This window comes from Dipodomys merriami, unplaced genomic scaffold (genome assembly GCF_024711535.1).
Source record: "Dipodomys merriami isolate MVZ:Mamm:240054 unplaced genomic scaffold, mDipMer1.0.p SCAF_1, whole genome shotgun sequence".
Lineage (NCBI taxonomy): Eukaryota > Metazoa > Chordata > Mammalia > Rodentia > Heteromyidae > Dipodomys > Dipodomys merriami.
The window spans coordinates 55310240-55319128 of NW_027202270.1; positions in this window are offsets into that span (position 1 = coordinate 55310240).

The window sequence follows — 8889 nt, forward strand, 5'->3', positions numbered from 1 at the left end:
GTAAATCACGTTTTCAAATAATACCTAATGATGTGAAACTAGTAATAAGTTAGTGACAAGGCAGACTGAAAATCACCAGATGCAAGTTTTATTGAAATAAAAAGATATACCTTTAAGTTTAGACAATGTTTTAACTACAGGGCCAAGGTTTAGCATATTAACATATGGTCTTCAATATCTGGTCTGCAAGGGCCAAGGTTTAGCATATTAACATATGGTCTTCAATATCTGGTCTGCAAGTCAAATAAAAAGTGCTCTTCAAAGAATATGGGTAAGAACATGAAGATGAGCCAGTGTGTGTGTGTGTGTGTGTGTGTGTGTGTGTGTGTGTGTGTGTGTGTGTGTGTATGTGTGTGTGTGTGTGTGTGTGTATGTGTGTGTGTGTGTGTGTGTGTGTGTGTGTGTGTGTGTGTGTGTGTGTGTGTGTGTGTCCATACTGAAGCTTAACTCAAGGCCTTCCCTCTCACTCAGTTTTTGGTCACAGCTGGTACTCTATCACTTGAGCCAGACCTCCAGTCTAACTTTTTTGCTGGCTAACTGGATATAGAATCTCTCAGACTTTTCTGCTTGGGATGGCTTCAGACTTGGGTCCTCAGATCTCAGTCTTCCAAGTAGCTAGGATTTCAGGCATAATGGCATCAGGTTTCCATTACTTTTCAAGTCAGTAAAATCAGTTCAAATTTTCTTGGGGAAGGAATTTTGCTAATACAGAATGGTTACAGAGGTAGGTGTGTGCTTGAGGAGCAGAGAAGGGAATATCCATACCATCTAGCAAGTACTTGTACATGGGCCTCCCTGCAGGGCTGGGTGTGGGAGCCAGGTTCAGAGGTGACACCCTACCTGTGCTCTCCTTAGATCTTGAAGTCTCTTGGGGGAAGTAGAAGACAGAATGAGAAGGCCAACACGATTCCTTCCATGGTTGGCAAAGTTTATTGTGGCATTGTTCAATAGAAATTTCTGAGGTGATAGAAACATTTTATATCTGTTCTCACTACAATGGTAGCCTCAAGCCACATGTTGACTTGAGTATTTGAAATACAGCCATTACAACTAAGGCACTAAACTTTTCATTTTAATTACATTTAAACTTCAATATGGATGGTATTGAGAATTACAATGTTTTGATAAACCCAGTAACTTGAAAATGTAAGTTGAAATGCATTTAACACACAACCTACAAAAGATTGTAGCTTACCTTTAACATGCTCAGAACACGAACATTAACCTATATTAGGGAAAAAATAGCCTAATACAGAGCCTATTTTTACAATCATGTATTGGATATCTCAAAATTTATTAAATATTGTATAGGAAATAAAAGCTTGGTGGTTTTGCCTTCTGATTGAGCTGAAAAGTCCTAATTTGAACCATTGTAATTTGATTGTCTAGAAATGTAAGTTGTTTCCAGCTTATGGCTCAAATATTAATCTCCATGGGTCTGCAGCATAACACCCAGGCCACATGAAGGGACCAGAATACAAGGCAAAGAGAGCTGCTTTGGAGCAAATGTTTTTGTATTTAGCCATTAAGTAATGTTGTTAACCAGGCTTCCTGACACATCACTCAGAAGTAGAGCCTTCAATACATGGATCCAGTATGCACACTTCCATGAAGGAAAGCTTTGTTCTTACAGTCTCCTGAGGCATACCCCTTACAGTTTGTGCTCTTGAAATCCAAGTTGGAAAAGTTACCTGAGGTAATAGAATTGATGATGTCCAGGACATGGTAGTAAAAGAGAAACAACCAAGAAAATAGGATGAGATAAACAACTAGAAATCCATAGGAATCTCTAAGCATTAACGCAGAGGTCATGGACCACAGATTTGAGAATCCCTACTGAAAGTCTTAAAATGTTTTGAGCACCTATGGGACACAAATAGAAATTTCCACACTTGACTCCTGGTTGTTCATTTACAAGCTGTTTCATGCATAAAAATTACTTAAAATGTTGCAGCAAGTTACCTCCAGGTTATGTGTATAAGATGTGTATGAAGCACAAATGAATTTTATGTTTAGACGTGGGTTTCACCTTCAAGGTAGCTCATTATGTATATGCAAATATGTAGAAAGCTGAAAAAAATATGAAACACTTGAGATCCTAAGCATTTTGGATAAGGGTCTCTCTGTCTATAGAAGTCAGTATGACCACTGGTTTTTCCTTTACCCACAAGTGGAAAATATTCTGAAGGATAACAGGACTTGGAAAGAGGATTTTGTAAAAAGAGTGGTATATAACCTGTAAATGCGTCAGTGATGCTCACTAGATACTATTTTGAAAATGAACTCCATAACTTGTGGGGAAGAAAGACGGGAAGAAAAAAATGGGAGAATACGAGGGAAGATGTGACACTGTACAATAAGAAATATACTCATTACTTGACTGATGTAACTGTAACTCTGCCCATCACCTTTACAATAACAAAAAACATAAAATATGAGTAAAGGGGGCCCAAGGATGGCCTCTTTCAGTGCACGCTTGATCTACTTCAATATCTGTCTCCACAGGACTCAGAAGTCCCAAGTCTCAACTCTAAATGTGGCAGTGATGAGGGTGATAGGTTCTTTTTTCCCATGCTGTGACTTTATGTTAGTCATCAAAAGCCCAGACCTGTTTTTACATTTTGAGTTAAGTGGAGCCCAGATTATTTACTTTGGGATGCACTAGCATTTCCATTAGGATGAAAGTCACCCTGAAGGAAGGCAACATGCTATTACCCTTTGAATGGGCTTATAAACTACCCTTTAAAAGAAACATTAGTCTGGTTAACTGTAGTGGGAGAGTCGTTCCTCATAAGACCAAAGTATTTGGGATTGTGCTGTGTAATGCCACAGTCTAGTAAAAATGGATTCTCACCACGGTAAGGTTGCCAGATTGCCTTTTGTCTTTTAAATGAAAGCATAAAATATAGCACTGATGGCATTACTCAAGCTTCACTTTCATCACGGTACTTTCTTCTTTTAATTTGTGTCTGAGGAGACATGATTACATTCCTCCTGTGCTCATGTTTTTGTGGTGTGCATCTCGTTTTTCCATTTAACTTTTTCTTAATGTTGATTATATGGGGTCATCTAATGGCAGCTTCTGAAAGTATGAGAAATCTGTGTCAGAAACCTCAGGTAGAAAAACCAACTGAGTGTGGGTGTTCTGTGTTTAGAAGACAGCCTCTTCTCAGGGGTTCTGCCCTGTTTTGTAAGCTGCCTGGACATATTTACTAGATTTTTTGTTTTGTTTTGTTTTTAAGATGCAGAATGAATGTTTTCTCTTTCTGCAAAACCCTGGGGGCGTTCCTTTTATCCAAAGACATCATCAATTCCTGGTATTCTTAAAACAGATTTTTTTGTCTTCCTTCTCAATGTACTGTGTCTGAAGCAAAGACCCTGAGAATGTTTTGCATGTAGTTATAAGAGTTTTTCCTGGTAGTTATTACACAGATGTTTCTGTATACAGGAGACTTTCCCTGGCACCAAACAAGGCTCAATTCTGGGTGCAGGAATGACATATAAGCATAGTTTTGAAGCCACCCAATCTTGATAACAAGGCAAACAACAAAAAATAATTTTTCTTGCCTTGGGGTTTTGAAGTTTTTGTGTTAGGTGTTAGAGCCAAGAAGCAAATATGTTTACATAGCAGATAAAATAGATTACTTGTTTATAGACAGTCACTTGAGAAGATTACAAAATCACTAATTTTTGCAATCCTCTGTCTTTCCACTTCTATAAAGATAAAATTTACTCATCCCATTTTACAGGTAGGAAAAAGGCATAAAAAGAGCTAATGAGAAGTAAATTAGTTGCCAAACAAAACAAGGCTGCAGAGAAATGCTTGGCTCATTGCTGGTCAATCATTATTGTCCAGGATTGAAATACCGATTTGAAAAGTCAATCTGGGAATATAAGTAACAAATCATTAGCAACAGCCAAAGAACTGAGTAGGAGTTGGGGAGAAAGAGGGAGATGGAAATTTACCAGACCCTTTGTGGGCCACTTTCTGCTCCATTGATGGCTTCCCTCCCTAATAAATAAAAACTAGAGCTGAAATGGATATACAAAACAATCTCAGCAGCTTTTACTGTAATATTTTTCCTTTTAGTCTATTGCAATTCGCTTGCTTTGTTTTCTCTTTAAACTTCACTCATTATTTCTCTATTGCTCCTTCATAATATGTACCATAGATGGAGTGCAATGGGAGCTAAGTAGTAACATTCTTGGTGTATGAGAGGGTGCTGGGTTGGTTTTCTGGGGCTCCTTCTCATGAACTTGAGTCCCAGTGGTCAGGATCTGGCCTGTTCCTATGAAGTCCTATCCTACTATTGGGAAAATCCTCTCATTCATTTACTTCCAGATTTTTGGTGATTAATTAGAGACAAGAGTCTCATAGGGCTGGGAAGGTGGCTCAGTGGTAGAATGCTTGCCTTGCAGGCCCTGGGTTCGATTCCTCAGCACCACATAAGCAGGAAAAGCTGGAAGTGGTGCTGTGGCTCAAGTGGTAGAACACTAGCCTTGAGCTGAAGAGCTGAGGGACAGCGCCCAGGCCCAGAGTTCAGGCCCCACGACCAACAAAATTAAAAAAAAAAAAAGAGTCTCATAAACCTTGCTGCTAGGGCTAGCTTTGAACTGTGATAGTCAAACCTCAGTCTCCTGAGTAATCAGGATTTGAGGTATGACATACTGGCACCAGCAACATTTTTTTATTTTTATTTTTTATGTCGGTCATGGGGCTTGAACTCTGGGCCTGGGTGCTGTCCCTCAGCTCTTCAGCTCAAGGCTAGCGCTCTACCACTTGAGCCACAGCGCCACTTCCAGCTTTTTCTGCTTATGTGGTGCTGAGGAATCAAACCCAGAGACTCACGAATTCAAGGCAAGCACTCTACCACTGAGCCACCTTCCCAGCCCAAGCAGCAACATTTTTATTTATTAAATAGGTAATACATTCATATGATTTGAAAGGTAAATGATTTATAGTGAAAAGCTACATTTTCATTTCTTCCCCTCGCCATTCCTCTGCACCTCCAGTTCCTTCTATGGAAGCAATAAAAGTTATCAGTTTTCTTAAGGCATTTCATATACTTGGGAGAAAATTTCTTTTTATAATTGTTTTCCTTGTTAGAATATATTTGGTAGCAATGTACATGCTTTATTCTACACCTAACTTCTTTCTAGCCACAGAAACTTTCTTTTTTTGTTTGTTTGTTTTTGTTTTTCAGTCCTGTGTTTTGAACTCAGGGCCTTGGTGCTGTCCCTGAGCCTCTTGGTGCTCAAAGCTAGCATTCTAACACTGAACTAGGGCCATCGGGGCGCTATGAGTAGTTGGAGATAAGACTCTTCATGAGTACTTTTCTGCCCGGGCTGGTATTGAACTGTGATCCTCAGATCTCAGCCTCCTGAGTAGCTAGGATTACAGGCATGATTATAGGCGTGGTACCCAGCACCAGGGAGCATCTTGAAAAGAAATTTTCTCATTGGATGTAACACTTTGACTTTTATTCAGTGACTTGATGAGTTTCTATTTTATGGACCTGAATTTACCTGTGCCTTTCTGGTGAAGATTTTAGTAGTTCCTTACTATTTTCTATTCCAAATATTGCTGCAGTGAATAATCTTGTGTAACTGCAACTTTGCTGGCACGTACCAGATTATCTAGAAGATAAATTCCTAGGTGTAGATTGTGAGATCAAAAGGGAAGTGTGTTTGTTTCATTGGAATTGCATAGTTGCTCTCCATAGACCAGGGAGTACAGATCCCACTAGGAATAACTGAATGCCCTTTCCCCCCACAGTTTTGCCATTTTGCCATCTTTTGCTCTTTGCTAAGCTGATAGGTTTTTTTCTTAAGTATTTAATTTATTTTTATCTGAATTTTTCATCTTATGAGTGAGACTGCATGTCTTTAATGTCTAAGATTCATTTGTATTTTTGTAGTGCATTCTTTATTCACAAATAATGTTGACTCATTTATTGTTTTGTTGGTATTTGGCCATTAATCATCATCATTATTTTTTAGAAGCTCTTTATATACTATAGCCAGTGTAATAAGCAACTCTTCTTGTTTTCTTGTGAATATCAGAAAAAAGGCATAAATTATTGATCTAAATACTGAAAGTTCTCTCTAGAGGATATTCAGTTATTTTTAATGTTATTGCAATTCATTTTTAAATCGTTTACTGCTGATATTTGCAAGCATTTAGAAAAATGAAGAGAACAGCAGAACACACTGCTAGGCACCTATTTTACAGTTCTAGCAGTGTCTCAGTGCATGATGCTCTCATTGTTATTACCTTCTTCCTGCCTGTTACACACACCCCTCACAAATTTTTCTTTAGCTTTTGATTGTGAAGTCTCTGTGCTTATATATTTTGTCACAATGATCGTTATTGTTTTAAGTTATTCTTACCAAATCTTTTAAGCTAAATCAGCCATTTTTATAATCAACAATATGTAAGTAATATTTGAATTTTCCTAATGTCTTATAACTCTTTGCTTATAACTCTTATAACCCTTTGCTTAAATATTGTAATTAGGTAACAGACCTGCTAATTCTTTGTGGTTTTGGGGTCCTGGAGATTAAACCTAGGCCCCCACATGCTGCCCACGTGATTTTACCATTAAGCTACACAGATCCACTGCTGTTACAACTTTTCTTAATCTGCCCTTGGTTAGATTTTTTTAAAGTAATTATTACAATTATTTGTTGAAGATGCTGGATTGATAGTCCTAGAGAACTTTCCACATTCTGGATCTTGGAGGATTTGTAATGTTGTACGAACATATCCTCGTTCCTGCAGACTGATGTGCAGATCTGGAAGCTGTATCAGATTCATGTGATTTATTTTCTTTGGTTAAGTATATGTACGTTGGGGGTGTTATTGTGTACTTCTTGCTGAATTACATCAAGAGACACATAAAGTCTGGTTGTCTGTGTAATGTGGAGGTTGATCTGTCACTGTAGTTGGCATTCTGCTTTTAAAGAATGCTGTTACAGAAAAATAAAATTTGTTTCTCTATAGAAAATGAAATGTCAAAAAAAGGAACCCACAGTATTGGTTTTTCATATTTAACACAGAAGATTCAGGGGACAAACTGTGCAAACTACCTTTTGTCCTCTGTTCAGCATTATGCCATCAGATGTTTGTGGGATGAATTTGCTGGCTCACTATGTCAAAATGTGGAATTCAGGCATTTTGTTCCTTCTTTTCCTCTACATTGGATTTGGAAGAAGAATTTAAGTGCTGGCTAATATGTTTCATTTTTAAAAATGTTCCTGCCATTGTCTCTTGTGAGAGTTCAGGGGGCTTTGAAAATGTCCTTGAGATCAGAAAGCTTCAGTGGCTGAGGCTGAGCAGTGACCTTCGGTTTCTAGAAGACTTTTGCTTATTTGTTTTCTCTATGCATCAGAACTTTTGCTTTCCTCTCCCCTTTACACTCGTCTAGTGCTTGGTTGAGCCCTGGAGTGTCCTGTTCCACCTCTCTTATCTTTCATAATGTTTGGTGGGGTTGTTGAATAAAACCTTACAGGATCTGGGATTCAAACCTGGCATTTGAACTGATAGGTCCTCAATAAGTACAAAGGGAATCAAGTCTCTACCTGTTCTGCTCCTTTGAAACTGTATTTTGTGGTTTCTCAATGGAAAAATGGCTTTTCCAAAGTCATCCTACAGTATCTAAAGTTGCTTATAGAGCTAACATAGGGAAGCAAAATGAATATAACTTCATGGATATCTTGGATAAGAGATAATCCTCTATTATGCAAATAAAGGAATTGTGAATAATCATGCTTTATAAATGGTCTTTAAAATTATGTCAATCCTATTATTCCTCTCTCTCTCTCTCTCTCTCTCACATGTAGTTATATTGCCTGTTATAGACAGAGTAGCCCTTATCCAATATGTTCAGAATTTCAAGTGTTTCATATGTTTTTCAGCTTTCTGGATATTTGCATATATATATAATGAGCTTCTTTGAGATGAGACCCAAGTCTAAACAAAATTCATTTGTGTTTCATATATTTTTTATAATCATAACCTGGAGGTTGTGGTATTTTTAATATTTTTGTACACAAAACAGTATATGAACAGCCAGAGATCATGGGGAAATTTTCTATTTATGTCCCCTAGGCCCTCAAAAAAATTAGATTTTAAAGAGTATCAGGGGCTGGGAATGTGGCTTAGTGGTAGAGTGCTTGCCTAGCATGCTTGAAGCCCTGGGTTTGATTCCTCAGTGTCATATAAACAGAAAAAGCCAGAAGTGGGGCTGTGGTTCAAGTGGTAGAGTGCTAGCCTTGAGCAAAAAAAAGTTCAGGGACAGTGCCCAGGCCCTAAATTCAAGACCCAAGACTGGCAAAACAAACAAACAACCAAAAAAACAAAAGGGTGTCAGACTTCAGCTTTTTGGGTTAGGGATTCTCAATATGTGGTTCATGATCTGTGCTAAAATGTTGAGAGTCCTGTGGATTTGTAGCTATTTACAACCATCATATTTTCTTGGTTGCTTCTCTTTTGCCCTCATGTCTTGGATATCATCAATCTTATTACTCAGATAGCATACATACACAGTCCTGATATCTAAAGTGATAAACTTATGTAATTATAAAACCTCTTCCTTGAAAGTTTTCCACAGATGGCCCTCCTTAAGCCTCCCTTTCCTGTGGGTATAAAGGAAACTGCAATAATTTGTCTTCAAATGAAAGATAGACCTTTGTGTGGGTTTGGGAGCAGATGGGTGTGGAGAGGATGTACATGGTACTTTGTTCTCTTGGGTATTATACTGTTGTTACGTTTGGTTCTAGTTGCACAAATGGTTGAGACACTTTAGAAATTGGAAAATAAATGAACATCCGAAGACACCGACAGTTCCTATAGATTAGATTTCAACTGTTACAGCAGAAGAGTTGTGA